We start from the raw sequence: 15,898 nt of genomic DNA, 5'->3' as shown, positions 1-15,898 counted from the left end.
GACCTTAAACTCAGCTTGATTAAAACAGAAGGTAAATATCCTGCCAGCTGGCTTTTCTCTCATCTCATGCTCTCAGTAAAAGTCTTCATAATCCACCTAGTCACTCAAAGGAAAAATCTGAAAATTGTCCCACACAACAGAACATTCCTATCTATCACCCTCCTATCTATCTCCCTCCACTTCACTGTTCTTGCCTGGTTTCAGGTCCTTTGTTTCAAGCCCCAGAAATATTGCATTTCTTTCCTTATTAATCTCACTGTCTCAAAGCTGGTGGGACCTCCACCACCACCATCTCTCACACTGTGGCCAAAGTAAGCCTTCTAGAATGCAAAATGGAGTGAGTCATTCCCCGAATAAGCCCTTCTTATAGCTCCCCATTCGTTACCTGTAGGATGAAGTCTCAGTATCTTAGCCAGTATCTATTTCTCCAGTCTCATTGAACAACTCTGAGCTCCTCACATGCAGTTCCCTGTAAGGCCACTTAATTTTATGCTGTGCCGTCTCATGGGATACCCTTCCTCTTACTCGGCCTAACTAAACACCTCCTCATCTTTCAGAATTCACTGTAAGAGTCGCTTTGTTATGAAATCTTTTGACCCTGCTGCAGGTTAGAACCAACCACTCACTCTGGATGAAATGCACACCCTTCCACCCCCATCACAAGGCCTTGGAAGACTTTATTAAACTCATTTTTTAACTCATTTTTTAACATATAGTATCCCTGATGACAAGTATTATGACTGACTTATCTCCACTTTCCTAGTTCTCAGTACAGTTTCTGATGTATCATAAGTGCTCAGTAAAGGTTAAATGAATTAATTATGTGATAGAATTTGAGTTACCATATTTTTATGGCTATGGGAAACCAGTTTCCTGTGTATTATTTCATTTAATTCTCACAATTCTGCAAATAAAATATTATCATCTTTTATACTGATGGAAATTGAAACTAGGTAAAAATAAAGCAATTTGCCCAAGGTGCCACTGTATAAAGTGCAAAGCCAGGACTATAATCCAGTTGCCTAGGTGAATTTGCTACATGTTTATCTGTCCATTGTTATTTCACCTTAAATCTTACTTTGCCCGCTACCATAGTTTTCTTTTTGTTAGTGGTTGCCTGGTATATATCTTTTCATCTCTTTATTTCCAACCATTCTGAGTCATTATGTTTTATGTGTATCTTGTAAATAACAGTTGAATTTTGGTAGTGTTAACTCATTCTGAGAGTCAGCCTTTTAGTCGTCTATTTTAATCAGTTTTCATTTATCATGTTTATCAATTAGGGTAAAAGGTGATTGTAAGAAAGAGATCCTTCCTCTCTGGCTTCTCTCAACCACAATGTTTATTTCTCTTTCCTGAAACAGTCTTAGGATAAGTGGTCCAGTTTTTTAGGGTGGCCCCTTTGCTCCAGATTGCTATTCCTTCCCCTAGGGCATTCCCTTTATCTACCTAGGAGAAGCCGGTTAGAGGAGTTAGTTCTAGCTCAAGGAAAGAAGAAGAGAGTATAAAGGAGCATAAGCCTGACTTCTTAAGCCTAAATCCAGAAATGACACGCTTCTCATCTGCTCATGTGACACTGGCCAGAACTTAGTTACATGGTTACACCTAGCGTCAAAGAAGCAGGAAAATGAAGCCATTAGCTGGGCGGCCATATTCCAACCAGAACTCGATTACCGTGGAAGACAGAGAACAGATCTTGGTGAAAACTAGCATTCTGTTACACCAGGAATACCATCTTTGGATTTATTACCACCTTCTCATTTTGTATTTATTTAACTTTCTTTCTCTTTGCTTCTTTTTTGCCCCTTTCTTGCCTTCTATTCCTACTGTTTCGGAATTTTTACCCTTTATTTCAATTTTTAGTGGTTACCCTTAAAATATGAACATTTATACTTATCATCCAAGATTCCATCAATATCTTCAACCCCTTCCTTTAAAGATGATCTTAAACAGAAATAAGTAAAACACCTTAGCTCACAATTCCTATAAACTATGTATTGCTATATAGTATCTTTTTTTTTAGGTCTTGCATATTTCTTTCTTTTTTTTATTATGTTCAGTTAGCCACTGTATAATACATCATTAGTATTTAATGTAGTGTTCGATTCATTCTATCTAGTATTTTTTAATTCCTCATGTATCTTTTAGCTCTTCACTAAATTAGTCATCACCATTACTACTTTTATAATTATTCAATTAATTTTCCCAACAAAATTTATCAGTGTTTTTTCATACTATTTGCTTTTTGTATCTCATCCTTTCCTTCTGGGCTCAATTTATGTCTTGGTGAAGTATGTTCTTCAGTATTGTTCTTCATCAGATCTGCGAGTAAAATTCTCTGTTTGTCTCTCACTCTCATTTTATTTTCTCTCACATTCTTGAATCAGAATTTCGTCAGCCAAGGAATTCTAAGCTGACAACTATTGATTTCAATATCTCGATGTTACTGTTTCATTACCTTCTGGATCTACTATTTGGTGATAAAAGGCTGGTCAGTCTCATTATTATTCCTTTATAGACTCTTTTTTCACCATAGTAACATTTTTATTTTTTCCTTTCTTTTTTTTTCCAGTTGATGTTTACATTAGTGATTTCTGTCTCGGTGATTTTGTTTTTTAGGTAGCTTGTTCAGGACTCAATATGCATCTTCAGCCTGAAGACTCAGGTCCTTCTTTAGTTTTGGACAATTTTCAGCACTTAGGTACTTCAAATATTCCTTCCTCCCACTCCCACCCCAAGCGTTGTTGTTGTTTTTTTTTTTTCTCTATTTTATGTTTCTGGAACTACTATTAGGTAAGAGTTTGAGTTTCCCTTTTTCTTGTGTCTTAATTTTTCTTCCATGTTTTTGCTCTTTTTTCTCTGTGCTGCTCTTGGGTAATTTTCCCAGATCCCTTTGATTCTCTCTCTCAGATTCTCTTTGCAGCTGGATCATATACTCTTTAATATGGACATTGAATTTTAATTTATTTACATTTCTAAAATCTTCATTTCTTTTCTTTTAAAATCTACCTGCTCTTTTTTTCATAATATCTTACTTTTGTCCTAGAGTCTATTCTTTCCTTTGTCCCTTTGAACATTTTAAACACCTTTATTTAAAAGTCCTTCAAATTGCTCTAATATATCACTCTTACCATGACACACACTGAGTGATGTATAGGATTACTGAATCACTATATTGTACACCTGAAACTAACATAACACTATGTTGACTATACTAGAATTAAAATTAAAAACTTAATTTTTAAAAATTGTTCTAATATCTGTAGTTAGCAGAGTATGAATTCTCCCATTTGTTGCACTAGCTAAGTCAGAATTGTGGTGGTATGTTTCCTTGTGCTCTTTCTAGTGTTTTACTGTGAGCTTCTCTTCAATGGGACTTGTTTTCCACGATGGGTGTGCAGCCTCTGTGAGGTATTACCTTTGACCCAGGGACCTCCAAGTTTTCCTGGCTCACTTACATGTCTGGCAGTGGATGCTGGAAGGCTCAAGCAGATGAAGGGTTTCCTTAGGTTTCTCCATTTCTAAGAGGCTTCTCTGTGACTCTTCTCACTACGGTGGCTTCCGGATATCTGGATTGACTTCTTACATATATAGCATCAGGGCTCGTAAGGTGTATGTCAAGGAAGAACAAGCCAGATGGGTGGTGTATTCTATTACGAACTCACCTCAGAAATCATACAGTATCAACTTTCACCAAGTGAATTGAATGGAGTTGTCACAAAAGCCTGCCCAGTTTCAAGGGTATGGAACATATGGACCTCAAACTCATCAGTGGGAGGAGTATCCAAAATATTTTAAGAGGAACGTTTGGGATGAGATGTATCTTCTCGTGCAGTGCTCTTTGGAACATCTGATCTACCACAGTGATATATCTTAGTAAATTTCAGTGTTACATATCTGGGCAACCAGAGGTTCATTCTCAGATTAGATTATATTCATAGAGGGATATTCCTTCTCTCTGACCCGGGACCTGGAGAGCATGTGTTAGCTCCCATGGAGAATCCAGCCAGCTAAAACGCTGGCATAGAGCCTTCTTCACAGTGAAGAAGCACAGGGCTGCCACATCTCACTGCCCCAGCTGGATCTTTTATGGAGCCTATTGGAGTCTAACAAAATCTCCCATAGAAATCATCTGACAGAGACTCTCTGCTTAAGGCTTGTACTTGAAGCAAGTTTACAGATTACATCTTAGTAATAATGCACTACCTGAAGCAGGAAATAGAAATCATAGCCTTTGGTCCACTTTATCAAAGTAATGTGGGGCAAACACACACAAAGAAGAGCGATAGCAAATCCAACTCTTTGCGGCTCACATTGGCCGTTATCCCTGCTGCCTTCGTGGTTTTTCAGGTAGCAGAGTGCTGCGGGGGTTTTCTACTTATTATAGACCACAACTTAGGCGTACGAATTCTACAAATGATTTTATCTCACTCTTCTGCCCTCATCCCACACAATTTCATGAGAAAAACACTTAAAAAAATCAAACATTTGTTGACTATGAACATAGTCAACTAAAAATACAATTAAGGGAAAAGGCAGGTTTTAAAACACAACATATAAAATATGTAAATATTATGTAACAATGTATTAAAAAGTTTGGCAGGATATACCTCAACGTGGTTAGTTATTACTGGTGGGCGGGTAGATTCCGCAATCTCTTGTATTCGTCCTTTCTCGTTTTGTTTGATGTCTGGTAAGATTGTGCACATTCTTTGATTTTCTTATCTTCCTACAGTAAGTATTTATTGCTTTTGAGAGAAAATTATGAACAATTGGTCATAATTAAACTAATAAAAATCATCATATTTAGGGAAATATAAATCCATAAATGCATAAAAAGAGATACATAGGGACTGGGAAATAAGACAGAGGAAAAGTAAAAATAATCAGGACCTAGGGCTATGTCTTCTAGGCCAGATGAGGGTGAAGAATTGGGTCTAGAGTTAAAATAAAATGTGACAAATTTCACTGTGATTCAAATTGGGAAATTGTGAAGTTCCCACGAAGTGAGCAAAGCCAAGGATAGGGCTTTTGCGATCCCTGAGAATACAGTCAGTGGACTTCATCTGGGTGGTGGCAGGTGTCCAGCTACTTTGGATTCAAAGTTCGAGTTCTAGATCTCAGGAAGAGGGCTGTCAAGAGCCAAGTGGCAGAAATCAAGCCAAAGCAAAATGCCGGGAACTGCGACAAGGGACATGAAGGGAGCTCCGACCAGGTGGCCCAGCACCCAGTTCAGTGGTCCTCAGGGGGATGGGAGCAGGGGCCAAGAGGCCAGAGAGGGCAATGGGAGCCAGTGGTCAGTGGTAGCTTTCAACATTGGGTGATGGGGCAGTGAATTTGAATAAAACGACCCCAGATTAAGGGACTAATGTTTTTACAGTGGTTTCTCAGAGTAGGTTAAAGGTATTTTCTTTTGGAAAACTGCAAGGAAGAGATGAAGGCAAGAAGGGTGAGGTTTGGCACCTCGTCAACACTAACATTGAATGGAAAGCACAGGGGATTTGCTGTAAAAGCGAACTGTGCTCAAAATCTTGCTCTTTTATTTATTCCTTGAGACCTTGGGCAAATCGTTTCCTCCATTGTAAAAGCAGCATAACGATACCCATTTCTCAGTAGTGTGTGAGGGATAAGTGAAATACTGTACTAAAAATGTCTGGCTTGTCCCTTAGATGGGGGAAGCAGGGTGTTACTTAAGAACAGCACCGGGGGGAGGGGAGGTGCCTGGGTGACTCAGTGGGTTGAGCCTCTGCCTTCGGCTCAGGTCATGATCCCAGGGTCCTGGGATCGAGCCCCACATTGGGCTCTCTGCTCAGAAGGGAGCCTGCTTCCCCCTCTCTCTCTGCCTACCTCTCTGCCTACTTGTGACCTCTGTCAAATAAATAAATAAAATCTCAAAAAAAATGTCTAGCATAATAGAGGTGTTTTTTACAAACATAACTAAAAAGGAAAAGAAATGAAGGGAATATGACTTTTATGTCCCACAAATTAGATGAGGACCATCACCATCATGGAGATGTCCTATAATCTTTGAAACTAGCAGCTACTGGAATTAGAAAACCATCCATTTTTTAAAAGCTTCAACATCACAGGTTTTTAAAAGTCCTTTTTAGATAAGTGACACTTTGGTTTTAATCATCACAAAAACCCTATGAGGTAATTATTATTATCTGCATTTTACATATGAGGAGACTACAGTTCAGGGATTAAACAATTTGCCTGCAGTCACAGAATTTGTCAGAGAGAGAGAGAGAGCCAGCTTGAGGGGTTCTCACCACATAAGAGTCCCATGGAAGAAGTGGAAGAAGAATCAGGAAATCGAGAGACCAATAAGGAAAATGGACCACATACACCTGAAGACTTCTGCTGGTTGGAGAGGAAGTTAGTGTTGTTTCATAGCAAAGGGAAGCAAACGTGTGTTTAGGCAAGTGGGAGGGAACTAGTAGAGGGGGACATGATGGAATGCCAAAGAGAGAGAGACTAATCCCTGGGGAGAGGTCCGAGGCACAGGTCGAGGAATAAGGCTTATAGAACTCCGTTTCTTCAGAGCCAAGAGTAAAAGAGTCAAGGAAGAGAAACACACCTTATAGGTTAACTGTCGCTATGACCTGACTGGCGTCTAGGTCTGAAGTGTGTTTTCTTTCGTGTTACCCCAGGATACAGCAACGCACTCAGTAAAAAGGTCATAGACTGGCCGAGGTCATTCTTGGTCCTCCTTTTTCCAGACTCTTGCACATGATGCCTATGTTCCTGGACACTTTCCTTTGTTTGCTTTCCTTGGACTCTGCTTCCGGTTCTACCACCTTCCCACCCAGCCAGGGGCCTGGGCCAGTCTACCTAGGAGCCTCTTCCTCTCCTCCACTTTCCCTACTCTAGCTTCATTAGCCCAGCTAGGGACCTGGAGGATCACAAGCAGAGAATGGGATAGGACCTCAAGAGCCTTTCCTGACCCTGCTGGTGTTGCCTCATGCCCGTTGCAAGTGGGTCCCAGTTGTGCCCAAGACCAGAGCAAACTGCACGCTATTTTATCAGTCCAATCTTGCTTCTCTCCCTTACATAGCCCTGCTCCTATGGACACTCCCAGTAGTGCTCTTAGTCAGGCTAGTGGCAGCCTAGGGATCACAAGGATGGTGGTGGTCGAAGAGGATGGGGAAGGGGAGCCTTTGGGAAGTGGAGCTGTTTGCATTTAGTCTTTATGGGTGTGGGGGGTTGTGTGTGCCATGTAGCAAGTCAGAGAGGATATCATAGGGCCACTAACCTCGATGTGAAAATCATCAAATGATACCTCTGCTTTTTGTGTCACCAAGAAAGTGTATTAATACCTTATGTTTTAATTTCTCTGCCAGTAAGAGTTTATTGGACACCAACCTTGTGCAACTCATTAATGTTGGCTTGTTCAGGAATCATATTAAACAGTTCTCATTAGCTAAGTGTCTCTGGTCACAAGGTGTGGAACTTTCGGAACTTTACAAACTTTTAGGCTGAAGTTAAATTAGTAGTTCATTTAATGCCATATTTATCATTTTAACGTTTTTGAATGTGTTAAAGGAAAATATTTTTTAAAATGTATTTACTCATTAAGTCATAGTTATTCAGTTCATTCATTCATTCAACGCATATGTGTTGGACACTTACTACCCTTGAGACGTGGGACCAGGGAGACATCTGTACCTTTATAAAAGAGTCTGTTAAGTGTCAAGATGTAGGGATAACCAGAGCACATGGAAGTGATGCCTCAAGGGATCTTGGGTCATTAAGGGAGGCTTCCTGGAGGTAGTGACATCTACAGTGAGACTCAACTCTCATGAATTAGCTAAACCAAGTTGGGTAAGGAGGGGCTGGGAGGAAGGAAAGCAGTCCTAGGGGAAAAAATGAATTCTTTATAAAAATCAAGAGGTACAAGGGAGCTCTGCTGGTTCTTTCCAGTTCTGGAAAGAATGGCGATATTATGGTTAACTGCAGCGTGAGATGGTGAGTATGAGATGAGACTGAGGAAGCGAACAGATCATGGATTATGAAGGGCTTAGAACAGCAGCAAAGACTTTCCGTGTTCACATCTTTAACATAATAATAGCAAGCAGCGAGCACATCATTTGATTGATTAATTAATCCTTATAACTCCTAGAAGGCAACTGAGTTTCGATTTTAACAACTTACTATCTTCCATCTTGAATACCCTGATATTATGTCTTCAAAACTAGAGAGCACAGGGACCATTTAAAAAAATATCTACTTCTCTTTTCTAATTTTTTTTTTTTTTAATAGAGGCTGAAGGAGTCGAGAATCACAGGAATGATGATTGAAGGGGGAGGGAGCCATGTTGAACAGGCTTAGAAATCATCTGACTAACCAGTCTGGCATCTTGAAAGATCTAAAAATTAACAGTTTCCTCCAGGGTGGAGTAAGAAATACAAGCTGGGACAGGCTTTAGCCTTTGGAGAGCAGGCGGAGGATGAGGTTGGAAACCTATTTCAAACACAAGATTCTTACAATTTCGTTTTTTAAAGCACCGCTTTGAATAAAAAAATCAAAGTGAATAAACAATCTCAGGTTCAACGGGCCTATTATTAGAGTATGATATTCTTGTCTCACGGTCTGAAAAACACCCTTTCTATGACTAGACATCAGATGAATGTACCTTCAGAATGAACTTTCCTAAAGAGAAATTTCCTGTTGGAATCAGTCAGTGACTAGGCCACAGAATTAGTCATGCTGTTTAATTTGTTTAAGCATATCATTAACAAGATTAAAAGCTTTCCAAGAGCTGAGATTGAAGGTAAAGGGTCATTAGCATTAAACACATAGACTCCAAAAAATGAAGTGGCGATTTATGAAATTAATATTCTAATGTTTTCTTGTTGGTATTAAAGATAACCACAGATTGGGTTTCTCAGTAAATAGAGGGAAAGACAAACCGATTATCCTGTCCTCCCCACATGGCCAGTCCCCCTAAGGTTTCTTCAGAAATGAAGTGTGGAAAGGGACGGTGTGCCTCCAAATTACTGTGAAGCTTTTTCCCAAACCGTGATGCAGCCCCTTGCTGAGCTGAGTTGGGCTAAGGTTGGTCTAGAGTCAAAAGCCTTCTTTCCTTACTACTCTCAAGGTGAGGAAAGAGCCGTCCATAGAAAATAGTCCCCATTTTCCAACCTCTCCTTAACTCGTTTATCTCCACCACAGAAGCTAGTCTTGTCAACCTCACCGGCATCCTCCATGTTGCCAAACAAATGGCACTTTTCAGTCCTCACCTAACTTAGCTTTTCAACCATACTTGACCTTTCAATGCACTTGATTACTCCCTACTTTTTAATATACTTCCTTCTTTTGACATCTATGTTTACAAAGAACCATGATACTATTCTCATTTAGTTTTTTTCCCACCAACTGGGTACTCTTTCTCAATCTCCTTTGCTGGCTCCTCCTTTTTGGCTCAACCTCTGAATGTTGATGAGTCCCAATGCTCAGTTTTAGGCCCTTTCTCTTCTCTATCTACACCTTCTTTCCAGGTGCTCTTGTTGGGTCTCATGCCCTTCCATTTCAACTATATGGATAGAACATCTATATTTATATTTCCAACCCTGACTCTCCCCAAGCTCCATTCTCATACACCCACCTTCACACCTGACATCTCCAACTAGATATTTAATATGCATATTAACCATAACATATCCAAAATAGTTTTCACCCATAACCTGCTTCCCTTTCAGTTCCGCCATACCAATAAAAAAAAAAAATCAGTATTCACACAGAAGCTCAAGGGAAAGATCTAAAATGAGTCCTTACCCCCACAAGTTCTGTCAACTTTTCCTCCAAAATGAATCTGTCCAATTTCCAGCTCTCCCTACTTTTCCCTTGTATGAGCCGCCATGATCCCTTACTGATTATCACACTGGCCTCCTAACTGGTCTCCTTGCTTCCACTATTGTCCCTTCTATACAATCCATGTTCTACATGACAGACAGACAGAATGCTTTTGTAAGAGCATAAATCAGGGGCACCTGGGTAGCAAAGTCAGTTAAGCCTCTGACTCTTGGTTTTGGCTCAGGTTGTGATATCAAGGTCATGAAATTTAACCCCATGTCAGGCTCCATGCTTCATGTGGACTCTGCTTGAGATTCTCTCTCTCCCTCTGCCCCTGCTCCCTGACTCCCCACTAGCCACCCACCCTGCTAAAAAGAAAGAAATAAATAATTTTTAAGAAGCATAGATTAAATCATGTCAGTTATCTGCTTACTATTTACTAATGGTTATGAACACTATTCTGAAAATATTTAAAATTCTAAAATTCTCAAGGTCCTTTTACTGTCTCTTGCCTACATCTCTGATCTCATATCATACCACTCTCTGTTAATCCTCTGTACTCCAGCTACACTGTCCTTTTTGTTCCCCAAACATGTACCTTTTGGTCACTTTTTTTTCATTGAAGTGTAATTGACATACAATATCCTTTTAGTTTCAGGATTATATCATAGTTTGATATTTTATACATTACGAATGTTCCCACAATAAGTCTAGTTACCATCTGTCACCACACAAAGTTATTACAATATTATTGACTATATTCTCTCTGCTGTACATTACATCCCCATGAATCATTTCTTTTTTAATTTTTATTTATTTATTTATTTTTAAGATTTTGTTTATTTATTTGACAGACAGAGATCACAAGTAGACAGAGAGGCAGGCAGAGAGAGGAGGGAGAAGGCTCCCTGCTGAGCAGAGAGCCCGATGCGGGGCTCGATCCCAGGACCCTGGGATCATGACCTGAGCCGAAGGCAGAGGCTTTAACCCACTGAGCCACCCAGGTGCCCCAAATCATTTCTTTTTTTAAAGATTTTTTATTTATTTATTTGACAGAGAGAGAGAGAGATCACAGGTAGGCAGAGAGGCAGGCAGAGAGAGACAGGGAAGAAGGCCCCCTGCTGAGCAGAAAGCCCGATGCAGGGCTTGATCCCAGGACCCTGAGACCAGGACCTGAGCCAAAAGCAGAGACTTAACCCACTGAGCCACCCAGGCGCCCATGAATCATTGTTTTTAATAACTGGAAGTTTATACCTCTCAATCCCCTTCACCTATTTCACCCATCCCCCCAACATCTCCCATATCTGGTAATTGATAATTTTTTCTCTGTATGTATAAGTCTGCTTATGTTTAATTTGTTCATTTGCTTCATCTTTTAAATTTCACATATAAGTGAAATCATGTGGTATTTGTCTTTCTCTGTCTGACTTATTTCACTTAGCATAATATACTTTAGGTCCATTCATATTGTTGCAAATGGCAAGATTGCATTCTTTTTTTATGGTATAATATTCCATTATACATATCTCACATCTTCTTTAACCATTCATCTATCAATGGACACTTAGGATGTTTCCATATCTTGGCTCTTGTAAATAACACTGCAATGAGCATAAGGGTATATATATCTCTTTGAATTGATATTTTTGTTTTCTTTGGATGAGTACCCAGAAGTGGAATTACTGGATCATATGATAGTTTTATTTTTAATTTTTTGAGGAACCTCCTTACCCACAGTGGCTACACCAATTTACATCCCCATGAACAGTGCATAAGACTTTCCTTTCCTCACATCTACTTTTTTTTTTTTTTGTCTTTTTGGTAATAGCCAATCTGACAGATATGAGGGCAATAGCTCATTGTGGTTTTGATTTGTATTTTCTTGATAATCAGTGACATTGAGCATCTTTTCATGTGCCTAATGGCCATTTGTATGTCTTCTTTGGGAAAAATGTCTATTCAAGTCCTTTGCCCATTTTTAATTGGGTTGCTCTTTCAAGTATCAGGTTGCATAAATTCTTTATATATTTTGGATATTAACCCCCTGTTGGATGTATTGGAGACTTTGCACAAGCTCTTCCTTTTGTGATGCTCCTTCCCCAATTTTCACATGGTTGGTTTCATTGAGTGTCATCTCCCCTAAGAGGCTATCCCTACCACTCAAACTAAAGTAGTTTCTCGGTCTCTCTCAATCATTTCCTCTGTTTTATAGTCTTCATAGCACTTATCATTGCCAAATATGTTATTTGTTTATTTACTAACTGCCCCCCTTTCAAAATGTAAGCATCATATGAGCACATACCTGTCTTGGTCACTGTTTTACTCCCAGCATAAAAGTGCCTGACACATAGTCAATGCTCAATAAATTATTATTGAATGAATACTTTATCCCAATGTCTACAAGCCAACACTGTGTAACAGCTGCTGTGAGCCAGAGACTGTTATAAAAGTTTTACACATATGCCCTCATTTCCACCCCCAGAGCAATGCTAGAGCTAGGTACTACTATTTCTGTACTTTGCAGATAAGGAACATGCAGCACCGAGAGGTCACACATCTAGTAAGGAACAGAGCTGGGATTTCACCCAAGAAGCTTCATTCCACAGTCCATGCTTGTTGATACTATATGGCATTGCCTGGCTTAGGTTGCCCACCTGTGGCCTTCTCAGGTCAGGAAATGACCCTCCAGCCTGTCAACCCTAACATCCCTGACAGGGGAGAATTCTAAGAGAAAGCAGTAAGATCTGAGCACTGTGTTCAACAAAGAACATGCCTCCCCGGGCTTGGACTTTATGCCTTTTCTTGTCAGAGTGGAAATGCTCCAACCACTCTGTGCTTTGATATAACGTGCAGGTGTATATGGGTAGGGGTCTTCACCCCTACCACACATGGGGGAAAAGGAGAACAAGGGCCAACATTTCTCTGATTTTTGTTAAGTCAAATGGAAGGAGAACAGAATAACAGTGGAAGAAACCTTTTTAGAACCTCAAGAAGCTACCGCGTATGAGTTATCTACCCAGGATCCACGAAGTGGGGGAACTCAGCTTCCCAAGGCCCCCTCATGATCTTACTATACTCTCTAGCCACAGCGCTCAGAGGGTGCCTTTCATCCTCAGAAGGACCTGAGGTGCCTTTTCAGTAGGGATTCCAGTTTCCTCTCTGAGATCTTCCCTCTGCCTCTATAAATCATGTTGAGTCCAGTCACCAGCCCTAACTGCAGAACAGTTAAATGCCCCTGCTTCTTCCGGGTCTCATCCCAAAAAGCAGTTAGAACCAGATAGGCACTCTTCCCCCTTTCACAGGGGGACAGCCTGACCACTAAGATCTTGAGTCATCACCTCTCTGGATCTTTGTCTCCTTCGACTCCTGCGGTCATGTCTAAAGCTAAGACTGTTTCCTGGGCAACAGCTCTCTGTGTGTTTGTAACACCCAGTGCCACTCTGCCAAAGACAGCCCACTGTTTCTCTACCAACCTGGTTCCCCATAGCCAAGATTTTTAAATACAGGGAGTTTTTTTAGTAATACTGTTGATGGTTTGTTTTTTCATGGTCTAATTTAGTCTTGCCTCTGCCCAAGAAGAAATTACTTTTGCTATGTGGCAAGTCTTCCTATTTCATATCTGATCACTGATTAACTTTTTATTACCTTGGGCCCCTGAAATCCATACCTGCCGTCTAGGCTTATCTAATATCCATGCGGGAACCTCGTGAGTCCTGATGTCAAATTATATGGCCAACCAAGACTGGCCTTGTTGCTTACTTCTCTGCCTGTCTCCCCATATAATTATAGAGAGCAGAGGTCTGTAACTAGGACCACCCCGAGAGCTTATAGATTCAGAGAGACCAGTGATAAGCCCCAGGTATTCCCATAACTGGATACTACTTTGGTTCCTTCCTCGATCCTGGATCGGCCTAAGATATTGGCAAAGATAGGAAAACAGTAGGAACTATTTATAACAAGGATCATGACCCAGACGAACCAATCTAGAAGCATTTGGAATAACAATCAAGAGATCAAAATTCTCATACACCAAGACTCTGTTTATCTGAGGGTGACCAACAGTGACCGTACTACTATTACAGATGACCAGCAGTAGGTAACATGTAAGTGAGACAGACAAAATTAGCTAAAGGAAATTAGAGGAAATTAGCTAAAGGAAAAAACTGACAAGACAGAACTTTTGTCCATGGAAATACATAATATCTTCAAAAGGGAAGGGTTCTAGGCATACATATATCTTCCAGTGACATTCCTCTTCTCCTTCAGTGACACACTAATGCCTACCAAATCAAGTTCAAGCTCTTTCATGTGGTGTCCAAGATCTTCAATAATTAAGATTCACTTATGCCCCCTTCTTTTATGCCCCCTTCTTAGATTATTATTTGCTCACTAGAGTTCCACTACTCCAGAATTTCCTAAAGGAGAGAAATTTTTAATTGCTAGACCAAGAGAAGGATGCTAAAGTGAAGAGCAGTCATTCATAGCTGCCCCAAATCTTTTGAATAACCTTTCCACAGTGTGAGAATTCTCCATATAACATACCTTCATTCCCAAAGTCCATAAAGCTCAATTTCCCAACCTCTCTGGTCTCTAGGCTTCAGACCTAGGACTGAGGTTGAGCCAGTAAGACATATCCATGGGAGACTTTGATCCAGGCTTGTGCCCAGGGGTGGGTCCAGCCACAGGCAGTGTGGTCCACGTTAGTAGCTTGTATGTTGGCTTCTAACTGGATTCTTGATCCTGAGAGAAGCAGCAGCTCACTTGGGAGGCCAGTTTTGCAATGTGGTTCTGGGAGTTCCACCTAGAGTTCAACACTTTAGCCTTTATGACAAGCTATCTGTACAACTTAGTAAGTCCCTTTACACTTAGACTAGCTAGAGTACGTATTTTTGTTTGCAACCAAGAACGTGTCCAAGACAGTTGCTTATTACTTTAGTTTGAAAAATGGAAGTATTTTAAGAACAAACTGATTTCCCTTCCATTCAGATGGCATCATAGATTCATGCCTGCTTACAACTTTTCTTCTCTGGGGACAAAAAGGCCAGATGGGAATTATTATTCAGAAATATGTAAATTGGAGGATGCAGTGAAGTGAGATGTGGTCCCATATCAGTCCAGGGAGAGTCATGAACGTGGATCCAGAGAATAATATTAGATTCCGCTAGATAGGTTCAATAAAGGCAAATAGCACAGCCATCTCACTTCCTCTATCTTTCCCTTACTGCTATCCTCTGAACAATACCCAGCCTGATTTCTGTAGTTGGGCTCCCAGAGGAAAGATCTCCATGATAAGGTGAAGTTATCTTCAGATAAGTTGTCACCACCAAGTGTCTATACCAAAAAGTAGTTTATCGCTACAAGATTCTGAATTCATTAGCCTTGATGGTTTGGAAATTTATTTCCCATTAATGCCTTTTCTTCTAAGATCCTTGTCTTGGGTAGAACAAGAAAAAAGTAGAAAGAAGCAGAGAGATCATAAGGAGAAGATAGAACTAGGGAGGTAAGTAGAGAAGAACACCAAGAAAGAGAAGGAAAGAACGTATTTCAAGTCTAGGAAACATCCTAGACCAAATTCTCCTTTCTCTTTGCAGAATTAACATATTTTCATGTTTGCCTCCAGCTTCTGGGGGATTAGACCCTCCGTTCACTACCTGGGAAGGGAAACTAACAAAAATACTGCTCATGGGTTACTATTTTTAAATACTTAGTTCTAATAGCCATCATTTAGGTGTTAAATAGACTGACTTCACAGATCCCACCAGAATGAAGCTAGTGGAGGTGCCATTTCCTTGAGGTTGCCTTCCCTGACCTCTTAACTCGAGTTGATCTTCTTTACAAGCTCACATGGCACAGCATATGTCTCCATTTTAGTACTGATCATTACCTTTAAATAAATAACTAATTGTGCAGAAAGACACTATCTACTATCGCCATCACTTCATAACAGGAAGGTCTTCCTATATAATAATATTTAGAAAGAGACAACCTTATTTTGAGAACAGAAAAATGTTTTCAAATGTAGAAAAATCATACCTTCATTTAAAACATACATTTTATGTAAATTTTTTTTGATACAAGTTTGTTGACTTTGGTATTTTATTGG

This window comes from Martes martes (genome assembly GCF_963455335.1).
Source record: "Martes martes genome assembly, chromosome: 3".
In the NCBI taxonomy this organism is placed as follows: domain Eukaryota; kingdom Metazoa; phylum Chordata; class Mammalia; order Carnivora; family Mustelidae; genus Martes; species Martes martes.
Note: the sequence above shows the minus strand (reverse complement) of the source record.